Genomic DNA, 13,974 nt, shown 5'->3' with positions numbered 1-13,974 from the left:
TTTTAGTTAGTGGGCCCACACACATGTGGCACCCCAATTGAAAATAAAAGATTTGCAAAAACAAAATAAAACTTTATTTTGCAAAAGGATTTTAAAAGTGGGTTGAGGTGGCATTTCCATAAAAGCCTCTCATTTATTTCACTATTCATTTTTATTTTTTATTGATTTGCTTACATAATTTTTTTTTTAAAGGAAGCAGCCTTAAATGGCACAGCCGAACTTCCCTAAAAATAAATAAATTTCATTTTACCTAAAACTTATGTAAATGAAATAAAAATTTTAAAAACACAAGAGGCGCCCCTTTTGAAAACGGCTACATTGAATATTTCAGTTTCGAAAATCTTCAAAGAGATGTAACGAAAGCTTTGAAAGGATTGCGATTTTTTTTTAAAGGAAGTTGAAAATCTCTTTAAAAGAGGGAGAGCTTGGCCGATTGAAAAGGGGGGGGGGGAATTTGATTTTCTGGTCTTTTGGTTTTCGCAGGAAACGCCATCCAGCGTGAAGAGCATCCAGCAAGACGCCGGTTGCTGCATCTTCTTCAGCCCATCAGCAGAAGTCCACAAGCATCTCCACCCAGCGTGAAGAGGAATTTCCAGTCCATTTCCTTCAACCCATCCAACTGCTGTCCATTTTTCTTTCAGCCCACCAGCTGAAAGTCCAAGAGGCTGCCGCACATCCATCTTCAGCCCAGCCTACCGCTGTCCAGCCTAGCGTTTTCATCCACTTCAGCCCAGCCGCAGGAGAACCAGTGTTTTCATCCATTTCAGCCCATCAACAGAGGAAACTCCAACCAACATTTTCACCATCTACCCTTTCTTCAGATCATTATCATAAGAGCCAGCAGATCCGTTAGTGCAGAAAATCCCTTTGCTGCCAGCATACCATCCAGAAAGAGCATCCATCTTCTTTCAGCATATATCAATCCAAGGTATTGATCATAAAGAATATGGATTTTTAAGGTGATCCCTATAAAAACTCAGCAAGCAAAACCCCTTACTTTCTTTGACCGTTGCCCTCATTTCTTTTCTTCTTCATTTTATCTTCCCTTTTTACCCTTTCCCTGCACATTTCGTTGTATATCCTAAAGCATGGCAAGTAGTTTGAGCTGTCCATAGCAGCATCAATGCCATTTATTTGCAATAACAAGCGTTGGCTATTACCTCTAAAGCCAACACTTATCATAGGGTTTACATTTTGTTCCTCATATATCATTTGCAAAGTGTGATTTAAATGCATATTTGGTTCATTTTATGAATCTGATCTCTTTGTTTAGGCAATAGCATTCATGAGTAACAAGTGAAACAACCCTGTTTCAGAGGTTTTGAATTTCAGTTCTTTCTGTATACTTCTGTATTCTATTAATTTTCTGCATTATTTCCTGTTGCTGCCAATGGTTATGACCACATCTTTGCTGCAGATGATTCCAACACCTTATCATGCTATGTCTTATATTCCTGCATTTTGATTATCATGCTATGTCTTATATTCCTGCATTTTGAATTTTATATATTCAAGTTGAGTTTATAGGATTACCTGATTTTGTCTTGCTTTTAGTGTATATATTGGATATATCTAGATGCAGCCCACCTATGTAGATATTATATTAATCATCTAGTGCTTTCTGCAAAATATAAAAAAAAAAAATAGTTATGGACCACAAATTTTCATGTTTTGTGTCATATTTCTGTAGCTTATGACAGTTTACTCCGTCTCAACGTGAGTGTGTTATGTTCTAAGTATAATTGTGATCATCGCAAAAAATTTTCCTCTTTCGTCGGTTTCTCTCTCTCTTCCTTCTCTTTTCCTTTTCTAACCTCTATTTTCCTCTTTTTTGAAGGGAGAAGAAAGAAAAGAAAGAGAGAAGAGAAAAAGAAAGAAAGAAAGAGAGAGGAACTCTTTTGCGCGGTCTCACTTGACCTTGATTTGAAAATATTTAGAAATTTAACTCGCCTCCGTTTTGAAAATTTGCGGGAAAAAGATGGAGAGACGGGATTCGCTCGTCGGTACGAGGTTTGACCGTTCCTTGCGCCTTTACCAGGGGTAATCGAACCAAGGATCAAATCTATGCCTTTTGCTTTGCCTAAATATAATCTAAGAATTTAATCTAACTCTAAATGCATAAAGAATCATGCTTGTGCAATGTATGTATGCTCTTTTGAAAATTGATTTAGAAATTTCCAAGTATTCTGAGATGAACTTGGTAAAGGAGTGAAGAAAATGATTTAATCTTAACTTAGAACTTGAGATAGATCAGAGGAGTTCTAAGTCTTTGAAGTAAATCAGAGTTGGGAAAAATAAATGAGAAAAAATGACTTGAAACTTTGAAATGAAAGGAAATAAAAAGTCAAAATCGACTTTGAATTTGTATTTGAATTTAGAAAAGGAAATGAATACTTGAGATGGAATTGAATTTGAATTTTTTAAGTTTGGAATGGATCTGAGGTAATCAAATGGTATTTAAGAATAGAAATGGATTTAGAGAGTTTTTGGAGGAGATACGAAAATGGAATTGGATTTGAAACCTAGAATTGGGAATGGAATTGGATCTAAAGATGGATTTAAAATCTGAAATCTGAGGTCCGATATAAAATTGGGTTCTGGATCCTAAGATGGATTTGGATCTGAAGTCTGAGATCCAATATAGAGTTTGGATTCTGGATCCTAACATGGATTTGGATCTGAAGTCTGAGATCCAATATAGAGTCGGATTCTAGATCCTAACATGGATTTGGATCTGAAGTCTTAGGTACAATATAGAGTCGGATTCTGGATCCTAACATGGATTTGGATCTGTGTTCTGGGATCCAAAGTGAAATTGGAGTCTAGATCCTAAAGGAGAATTGGATCTGAAGTCTGAGATCCAAAAGTGGAAGTTGAGCTCTGGATCCTAAGATGGATTTGGATCTGAAGTCTGAGATCCAAGGTGAATTGAATTGATACTTGGAAATCTGGATCCAAGTTGAGACTAGGATTTAACTTTGGATTTGGGTTATGAAAAGTCCAAATAGGACCTTTAAAGATGGATCTGGGTTTTTTAGAAAACCCAAAAATTAAGTTTTGAGATTCAAATCCAAATCTTGATTGAAGATAGAGGAGGTGAACTTGACTTTGAAATCAGAAGATAACTTCAAAGTTAAATTGAACTTTGAAATTGAATTTTAAATTGAGCTGGAAGTTTGAAGTTTGAATATGAGATGATTTTGAATTTCCAAAGTCAAATTGGACTTTGAAATTGAAGCTTGAATCTGGAGTCAAGAATTTCAAAGTTAAATTGAACTTTGAATTTGATTGGAGTTTTTGAATATAAAATGAATTTGGAATTTCAAAGTCAAATTGAACTTTGAAATTTGAATATAAAATGAATTTGAAATCCCAAAGTTAGATTGAACTTTGAGATTTTAAAAATGAAATAGAATTTTGAAAATTGAAAGAATGAATTGGATTTGATAAAGATTGAAGACAGATTTGAAGAAAGTATTTACATTACTTGGAGTTTTTGAATAGGGAATTTCGGAAATATGATGCAATTCTATCCTAAATGATGAATGAATCTAGATTTTTGAAATTAGATTTTGAAAAGCTATTCCATTCTTTAAATGAATTAAAATAAGATTGAAGATATAATGCATCATTGACTATGGTCATTGGATGTATTATATAATAATCTATATTTAAATTCAGGTGAAGAATAAAATACATTTGGTGCTTTTATAGAATTTAAAATGAAATTAACTCTCAATATACCTTGACTATGGCCATTGGTATATATTTTGAGTCAATTTTAAGTTAAATTCTAATAAAAGAAGAAAATATTTAAGGAAATATGATGAATTTTGAAAATGGATCCAGTGTTATTTCGTAAAAGATAAAAATCCTAAGTTTTGTCCACACCCTGACTATGGCCATTGATGTGGATCATCAACTTAGTATTAATTTACCTCTTACGAGATGGTGCCCATGCCATTCGTGTTCCCATTTGCGATAAAAATAAAGGCAAGATGCATGAAAACAAGTAATTCAATGGTATCTTACAATGCTCATTCATTCTATCTAAGAGCTGGAAATTTGAATTTCTTATTTATATCTAAGTTGTTACAATCCTTGAGATTTGAAATAATGACATCTCTAATCTAAGAAAACAGTATAAGTTTTCCACGACTTCCCTGCAAAGAAATGAGTATGGAAAAAGATGTTTTATTGAAAGCAAAATTGTATGTGATTTGTATTGATCCTAATGCAAGGTGCTAGGCTCATGCTAAATGAGAAAGGTATGTATAATAGGTGAAGTCAAGAGCCAGGATGGTTCGAGATAGACCACTGTGAAACGTAACAGCCCCACTCCTATACAGAGTTTAATGCTTTTTGATGATATACCTATATGCAGACTGACTACAACCTGTAATGAATACGCAGGGTGGTTTCATGAAGAGGCACGTATATTCTGACTCTAACACCAGTTATCTAGGTCATTGATACATTATTGGCCCCATTGGCTACAGCCAATGTCAAGTTATTGGTCCCACCCTTAATTGGTTCAATAGTCCCAGCCATACAGCAATGGACTGCTACCTCACAGGGAGTTTATAAAGAAATCCCAACGTGTTGGTTATTAAGATAGGAATATTTAACGTATCAAAGAATCGAGATTTATCACAGCCAAATTCTCTTGGTTGCGAATGACATATTTATATAATCAATCACTGATTTACAGCACCATCACTAAAAAAAAAAGTTTCCTCTTGCAGTCAAATAGTGATCTGACCTTAGGTCTATGCATACTGATAATGCTTTGGACCAACACGCCTATATACCTTCCTGATTCAACATACTAATGACTATTATCTTTAAAGTGCCTGAATTTATTAGTGACCCGAACATCGTTTAGGCTAGTTTTGAGGTACTGACCAACTAGTCCCATAATTTCCTAGCTGTATATGGAGAGTCATTTGTGCACAGAAAGAAAGAAGGATGAGACTACCGAAGTTCAACATCTTATAGCAAAAAAAAAAAAAAAAAATTAAATTAAATTTTCATGGGCGACCTTAGATACTTAACTGATAAATGCGCAATATCCGAGAGTAATCAAATACTCCTGCAAAGAAACAAGTAGCCAAGTCAGTATCTACTATATTCCCAAATTAACAGTTTCCAAATGTATTGAATCATATACTCACCAGGGAGGCTTGAAGAGATAGAGAGAGAGAGAGAGCATATGCTATTGTAAACAGAAGATATGAAAATAATGATCCAAGACAAAAGATGTTAGTAATAGGCAATTAAAAATTGCTAAATTAAAAGCACATTTTCCAGATCACTGGCCATTATACAAACAAGGCTGGCACCATCAATTACGAGCATTAGTGGTGATCTCCTCATGCCTACTTATTTCCCCAAAGGTTGCTCAGAGTGATTTCCAGTTAGGCTATTGGCATTTAGAAGCCTGTAAGCTATTTTTAGAACCCTTGAAGCCATCCCCGTGAGAAGATGTTGGATAAAGGCAGAGTCTAGTAAGAGTGTTGTAACTAATGGTTTGGTTTTTTTTTTTTTTTAGAAGATATACTGCAGATAAGATAAATACTTGGACACGACATACTTTAAGGAATATATACATACAGCAGTTTTACCTGTCAAAACATGTTTGCAGGAAAAGAAGGAGACAAGAAAAGTTTTTTTTTTTTTTTACAGGAGATGCTGTGTTATGGTAATGAGGTGGTGTGTCCAGGGGATTGCAGCATCATGTGCATAGGAAGACCTCTTGTAAAGTGCTATGTGATACAGACAGTAGGTCACTGATGCACAAAAGCCTATCCTACTGTAACAGAGGTAAACAAGGGTGCTGGAGTGTTTTATGCAGAGATGAGGGAGGTGCTATGTAACGAAAAAAAAAAAAAAATCGCATTATCACTCCTCTCGTATTTATACAGGATGGCTTGATAACAACAAAGCATAATTTAAAATTGTGGCCATTGATAGGACAAAGTGTTATTTGAATCTGCCCTATCCAGACGAAATCACACATCTCACAGATGTCCATAACCAGGGTTTTTAGGCATACGCCACTACCACAAACCATACTCAACGTGGCCTATGTCAAGGATATCAAATTTAGTAACAGTCCTAGACTTCTTTCTTAATCCCTTCAACCAGTCAAGGAGTCTAAACTGAACTGGAGCTTAGAGATCCCTTGACCTCCAGGGTTGCTGCCAGTGACCAGGTTTTTAACTGTAAGATATCTTCTTATTTGATTTGCCATGAAAAACATGTTTCTTAGGCTGCCTTCGGCAGTCGAACAGGCTGCGAGAATCCTGGAATTCTGGACTACACCTTTCTTAACAGGAGGGCTGGGGTAAAAAAAAAATGGTGTAACCTGTGGGGGAACGGGGACTACCTAATCCTGACACTCAGGAGAGATTAACCCAACCAGGATATTGAGAAAAGGGGTTCCCAACATCAGATTTAATACAGGATCACTGAAGACATTTCCCTGCGATAGTGACTCTGTGGCTATTGTATCCTGCCTAATTGCCCCAGGCCTACTTCTAGTGACAGATTTACACAGCCGTGACATGTATGCCCCAGCTTAAACCATGGTGCTATTTGTTAAGGCAAGATGCCCTAGAGACGTTCGTGGTCTGGCTATTGCTTACAGGTTTACTTATAGAGATATCTCAAAAAAATGGAGTCTAAATAACAATGAACAATCCAACAGTAAAGAAGAAGTGATATTACCGAAAGAGAAATCAGATTGGATTTAGAGAGTGCAACTAATTATCTTAAATGGATTTGACAATATACAGAGTTTAGCTATGAGTGTTGCAATGTAGATAAACACAACCATCCATGAGGAAATCCTGTAAGCATAATACAAATGAGTTAGAAATGACAATGAAATTACCAACAGATCACAACACATATATGGATCCTAATGAAACAGAGGCAACCAGTTACGTTGGAATTACCAAATATCAAAAGCATGAGCCAACATCTACAATGAAATTTTGAACGCTATGATACAGGGAGAAAAAAAAAAAAAAACGCTGGACTACTGATGATGAAATGAGTATTTATATTTGGGGCCTGGCCTGCTCTCAGGCCATGATCAAACCTAGGAAGATGGGTTCATCTCACCATTAATTCTAAACTTCTAGTGAGCATTTTATATTTACAAGATGGTAAGAATTGGTGAGACATATACACGTGGATTTAGATTACCATGAATCAGAAATACATACCAGAATGACTTTTATATACCGTAATAATCAACTTTAAACTACATATCAATGAAAACAGATGAAGTAAAAGAGGAAATGGCATCTTACACAGAATCATTCAATGAATCTGATGGCTACTCAGAACAGAATACCCCACCCCTTTTAGCAGAGAGATTTGCGATCAGTAAGATGTCTCTTGCAGCAGATCGAGAGAGATTCAGTTACTATGAGTGGGATTATTCCCAGCGGCTCAGACTTTATTCATAAGCTATTACTTGTGAAGAGAGTTTTTTTTTTTTTAGATCAAACTAGAATTTAGGCAACTCCATTTGCTTAGCAGGCCCAGGTCAGATGCTGGATTTTCCGGCAGCTCTGATCTGAGTTCCAGATCATTAGCTGCCGCTGTGGGCTGCCGATATATGGTGATACTCTTCCCCTCGTACTGGAACGAGATTCCGAAGATCATAATGAAAAAAAAAAAACAAATAAATATGTGGAAGACAAAACAGAGACGACATTCTCCAACAAGGTCGTAGCAAGACCAGATGATAATGATAATAATCAAAATGGGGAACAGAGAATAACATAAAAAAAAATAACATCAGATCCAATCATCCCATGAAGGATAGAGAATCTGAAGATTGAAAACGCAGACCCAACATCAAAGTAGGTTCAACAGGAAAGGAAATAAAAAAAAGGCAATAAACAGACTGGAATTAACAGAGATATAAAGGGCCAGCTCGCAGAAGAAGAAAAAGATAAATAAATAAGTAACTAAATAAAATATGACAAAATTATGAAGGGGATGTGATGTCGTTGGGGGATCCCTACCTGATGAACCCAATCCAATACATGATTAGATCGGATGCCATCGAGGTGCTGACAGAATTTTCAGAGGTGATAGACTGGAAGGCCTAATACTCTCTGGTATTGGGCATGAAAACGAAAGTATATGAAATAACATGATGACTTCGTAAGGGATGCTACATTTTATCAATGGAAGTTGGGATCAAATGGATAAACAAGTGTTGGAATTATTCATTCCATTTGATTTTGCGCAAGAGAGGAGCTGATACTGCTATGAGCAGCCCAACTTCCTCAAGGGCGCATTAACAGGTTCAAAGGGGAAAATCAACAGGAGATGCCTGGGAAAAGTAAAGGATGAATGCAATAAAGGGGCAGAAGAAATGAACAGAGCGAAAGATGGGGGAGGAGAGGATGATTCGCCTACCTCTGGCCACGGTGAGTCAACTTCTTTCCGGGTATAGCCGAGGAATCTCTTGCTGGGATGAGGGACCTTTCTTCAGCTCTTTGTACCAGGGGTAGAAAGAGGTAGCGCCTTGCTTGATTCAGGGATTGTCGGAAAGAGAATGGCTCCCGAAGGGTTTCATAGTCCCCCCCCCTTTTTCCCTTTCCTTTTGTGCCTCTCTTATAGAGAGAGGAGGAAAGGTCTGGAAGCAAGGGTTGGTTAAAGATCGACGGATGAAGAACCCAGAAAAAAAAAAAATCTGAGGGTTGAAGAAAAGGGGCGTGCGAAGCCGTTGCAGATGAAGGGCGAATGGAGGCCATGGGGGCTTCGAGAGGGGGTTTCGCACATGGGGGGGGCTTGGTGATGGCGGGATGGATGGAGGAGATGAAGGGCGAAGGTGATGAACGAAGGAGGAGGACGATGGAGGCGATCGGAGGGTTCCGGCGAGAGAGGAGAGCATCAAGGAGAGGGAAGGAGAGCGGCGGCTGAGGGAGGAAGGCGAGTTAGGGTTTTCAAAACCCTAACTCGACCCTTAAACATTGAAAATCAGTTTTTCCAAAAAGGGGCCTCCTTTTCAGGTTTTTCTAAAAAGGTGGTTAAGGGTGAGTTTTTTTTGGCAAAAATCTTCAAAAACCACGTAGTTTTTTTCCTAATTTCTTTGGTTTTTTGCATGACTTTCCATTTTTTTGTATTTTTGGGACAGAATTTAAGTTTTTTTTACACGAAAACAAAGATTAAACACTAATTTTTTTGTATTTTTCTGAGAAATATTTACAAGAGTATCTTTCTGAGAATTTCAGACCATTTTGGGGAAATTTCTTCAGAAGAATGGGTTTGGACCCAAGTTTTGAGAAAATGTTCGAGTTTTAAACCTCGAATTGAGAAATACAATTCGATGGATCCAAACGGATACCGGACGAAGTGTCTGAGCTTTTCAAAAGTTATTTTGGTAAGTTTTAGAAATTGAATAAAAAAATTGGATAATGAAGCTCAGATTTGGATTTTGATCTAGATCCGGATCCGAAATTGAGTCAGATATGTAAAATGAATTTAATTTCAGAAAACTTTGAGAAATAAAATGGAATTTAGATTAGAAACTGACTCAATTACCCAGAAAATGGGGGAAAAGGGCAAAAAGAGGATATTTACAACATTTTGAAAATTTTGGGGTGTTCACAATAATCCTTATGTATTACATTTAATAAAAAAAAAGGAGAAATTTTTTTTAATTCACTTAGTTTCCCAACCTTTGTATTCACTGAAATTTTACACAGCATATTTCTTTTTGTATTCACTGAGTTTCACATCCTTTGTATTCACTGAAATTTTACACAGCACATTTTTTTTTTATTCACTAAGTTTCCCATGATTTAATTTTACAATATGGATTAATTATACTGCTTGAAAGGCTATCTTGATATTTAAATCTCATCTCATGTTATCCTTAGATATTACCCACCGTATAGGTATAGCTGCTGCCATTCTATCTTGTCTTAACAGAAAGTTGTTTAAGTTGCTGCAAAATCTGTTTCAATGAGCTATGGAATTTTTTTTTTCTAGTGAAGCATTTCTTTTGAAGGCTAAGTCTGGCCAATATACGCGTGCTCAAGAAGATATACCTCAGATCTATGCATAGGTTGATCGGTAGATATAACTATTCATTGATATCCACAAAAGGGGAAATCCATCAACCCCTTGTAAATAATTTGTTAAGCTGTCCCTTTTTCTACTGCAGGTACCCATTCTTGATAATCAGCCATGTTCATGGATGAATATTTTAATATCCATTCATGATTTGTTGACCATCTTTTACATGCTTTGTTATTGATATATAGGGAAGCTCCATACCCAAGTTTACTGAGAAATATATTATAATTTGGGAATTACGGCTGTGTGAAATCACCTACAGAAACTGTATATACCCTGTATTTTCTGATTTTACCCATTATATATGAAATTTCAATTAATATGTGTATTTCCTCATTATATGTATATATAGCTATATATATATATACATATATATATACTTATATTTACATGTGTATCTCTTCATGTACACTTGTTTCCATATATGAGCATCCATGTAGCTATTTTCTCATATAAACACACCTCCATTGTTACATGTCATTTAGCACAAATTTTAGTATTTTGATATATATATATATATATCTTCATTGTACATATTCTATATATGCCTATTTCCTTGGGTATCTTGTATATCCCTTCCTTGTACTAATTCTCATTTTGCAAGAAAATCTGAAGGATGCTGATTCTTTTTCACTATATATTTTTATTTCATTTGTTTTGACTCACGTCAGAGATGTAATAATCAAACTTGGAATAATATTTACTTTACTACTTAGATTAGGATGCATCTCATGTAGTTTGATTCCTGCAATATCCTGATTCTATGATTCATATATCTCAATTTTCAAAAATTCACTGTGGATGAACACGAATGGCACATGCACCAACTCTTAGAGAGTTGATGGACTCGGTGGAGTCCATATTTACGGCTCTAGTCGGAATATGGACGTGACCCAGATCCATCATCTTTCTACTAGTCACACAGAGCCTACACTCTTAGGCTATCTTAAAAATGCATATCATATTTCCAATTTTTCAAAATATTGTGAATTAAATCAATTAAACTCTGAACATGTTCATGGCCACAGTCAGAATATGTGAAGGATTTATTTTGACTTAATACACAATTTTCCAACAAATTTATCAGAAAAAAATCTTTTCAAAGTGCATTCATTCATTCAAATCATCTACATCATGGCATCATCTACTTTTCTCATGATTTTCTCAAGAAATTTTCACTCTTTGGAAATCAATTCCTCAAGAAACTATGAAGATTCCCGAAGTTGGATTTCTCAAGTCAAGTTTTCCCCTGTTTTTCCCTGAAAATGTTATTTTCTTAAGATTCTTTTCAAAAGAGAATTTCTCATCTTTCTCAAGAATCAAAAATCGATTTCCAGATACTGCAAAGACAATATTCTAAGGATTTCAGTTTCCCAAGTTTTGAATTTCCTTCTCCAAAGAGTTTTCCAATGAATTTCAATCGTTTTCCTAAGAAAATTTTCAAAGTCAGAGTTTTCCTGATAAATATTTTTTTTTTCAAATATTCATCTTTTCTCAATTCTCCATTTTCCCAGGACTATCATCCATTCACAATTTTCCCAAAACTTCATAAACTTTCTGGTGATTCCTAATTCTTTCATATGAGTTTCCTAAGAGGTTGATTTTCATTCTTTTTCCTGAGAAATGTTTTTTAACTCCAAATGTTTTCTAAGCATATATCATATTTTTCCAACTTGCATTTTACAAAACCTCATAGCACATGCCTAAATTCTCTGTGCATTTAGGATAGAACACAATTTCGATGATTTAACTATGTCAAGCACAATTTTGGTCCTTGGTTTGATTACCCCTGTTAAAGGCGGCAAGAACGGTCGAACCTCGTATCGACAGGTCGAGCCCCATCCCATGAATTTTCCCACAATTTTCAAAACGGAGGCGAGTATTTCAAAACATTTTCCAAAATCCGGTCAAGTTTGAATCGCGAAAACATTTTCCTCTCTCTTCCGCAAGGAAAGGAAGACGGGGAAAATTTTGCGACGATAATAGGTTTGGCGACCGTGATGGGACCTGTCCTTGTCTGATCAAAATTGTGCTTGATTTAGTTCCATTATCGAAACTGTGTTCACAAAATGTCAACTCTCTTTACTTTTGCTATCATGCGAACCTAAGAGCCTAGATTCTGACCTAGCTGACATTGACTGCATATTGACTAGGCATGGTTTGGTAGGACCAGATTGAGGAGATATTTTCATGCTCACATAGACTTAGGTCTGAATACAACTCTACTCAATTTAGGATTTGAATGCAAACAATGTATGCTTCTTCAAAGTTTTTTCAAAATCTATCTCTCTAGGATTTAGAGCCCTCTATTTCTTGCATGTGATCATTTTTCCAAACCCCCTTTACCTATCATTACCCAGTCTTCACGTTGCTAGGCTCTCTTTCAGAACCCTAGTTCGGAACAGAGCCTCACAACTGGGCCAATTATTTGGGTTAACACCTCCCTACCACGTACCGCGGGCCACAGTCCGAAGTATATCGGTAGGCGCTCAAGGATGTTGGAAAACCTTACCTTAGAACCGGAGTTGAAATTATATGCCATGTACCTCGGATTTCGATTCGGGTATATCGGCATAACTGGATTGGACAAAGATGATCTGAACCTAGAGTTAGGATTAGGGCCCTACAACTGTTTTCAAAATGATGCATCTAAAGTCAGCCTTTTAGGGAGTGCTGTATGTGCATAAATGTTTATGCAGGATGTGATTGTTTGTATGTTACCTCTATTTTCTTACAATTTTTCCCAAAATATTTTCAAATACCCATATTCTCATCCTTTCCCTTTATTTTCTCAAACCTTGGATGATTTTCTCAAATATCCAATTTCTTTCAAAACTCCAGGTGATTTTGCATTCTTCCGTTCTACTGGATCTCGAATTTCTAGCTGCATTTTATCCTGCCTGCAATTTTCAAAAATCATATGTTTTCTCTTATTGGATTTTCAATCCTTTTGTCTATTTGCAAAATTTTTCATCTTATTTTCCTCGTGTGTACATTGACTATTGCGGTGGAAATTGTTTACCCACTTGCCTTTTCCTTATTCTAAATCCGTTTGCGGATTGTTTTTTTCCAAGAGATATCTCTTTCCTTCAAAAATGGTGTTTTCCTCGTGGTTGACCTCGCCTAGGTAACAAGGCACATTTTCCGTTGTTTATTTCTCTTACAAAGAATGACAACACAATTGTCATGATTTCAGCGGCGACTTCATCCCTAGTAATGCGATATTTTTCCAATTGTCTACCATATCATCAATAATCATTTTTCTCCCAAATCCAAAATTCCCTCAGAGTCTAATCAAGACTTCATCCTGCAGAGAGAGCAGCCACAACATTTGATGGTTCGAACAAGGTCAGGATGAAGAACCATAGCACTCCTCAGCCTCAGAAGGAGAAATGGATCCCCCCGGAAGTCAAGATCAGCAGCAAGAGGAGGATGGCATAGACTCACAGATGTATGCCATGTTCTAGAAAATGATGACCAAAATGATGAACGAGCAGCCCGAGACCAGTTCAGAAAAGAATCCATTCAGAGAGAAGTTCCACGGGCACAAGGATAAGAAGACTTCCAAGAAGCAAGTTCAGCCAGAAGAAATCTCAGATGAATCAGAATCAGAGGAAGACACTGAGGAAGAATATGAGGTACCTCCGACATTTCAGAAACATAGCCAAGAACAAAGGAGTCACAAATCAAAAGGTCAAGTTGCAGAAAAGCTCTTGCAGACACAGTTCAAAGAAATGGCCAGAGTTGTTAAAGACCTGCAAGCTCGCGACAAGGGCAAGAAAGTCTTCACCAGCGAGGACTTCTATAATGGCCTAGAAGGAGACGAAGATCTGAAAAATTTGCCTCGTAAATTCATCAAGTTCGACG

The sequence above is a fragment of the Nuphar pumila genome, chromosome 1 (genome assembly GCF_984573655.1).
Source record: "Nuphar pumila chromosome 1, dmNupPumi1.hap1.1, whole genome shotgun sequence".
Classification (NCBI taxonomy): Eukaryota; Viridiplantae; Streptophyta; class Magnoliopsida; order Nymphaeales; family Nymphaeaceae; genus Nuphar; species Nuphar pumila.
The sequence above is the reverse complement of the archived record's forward strand: the minus strand, read 5'-3'. Positions refer to the sequence as shown.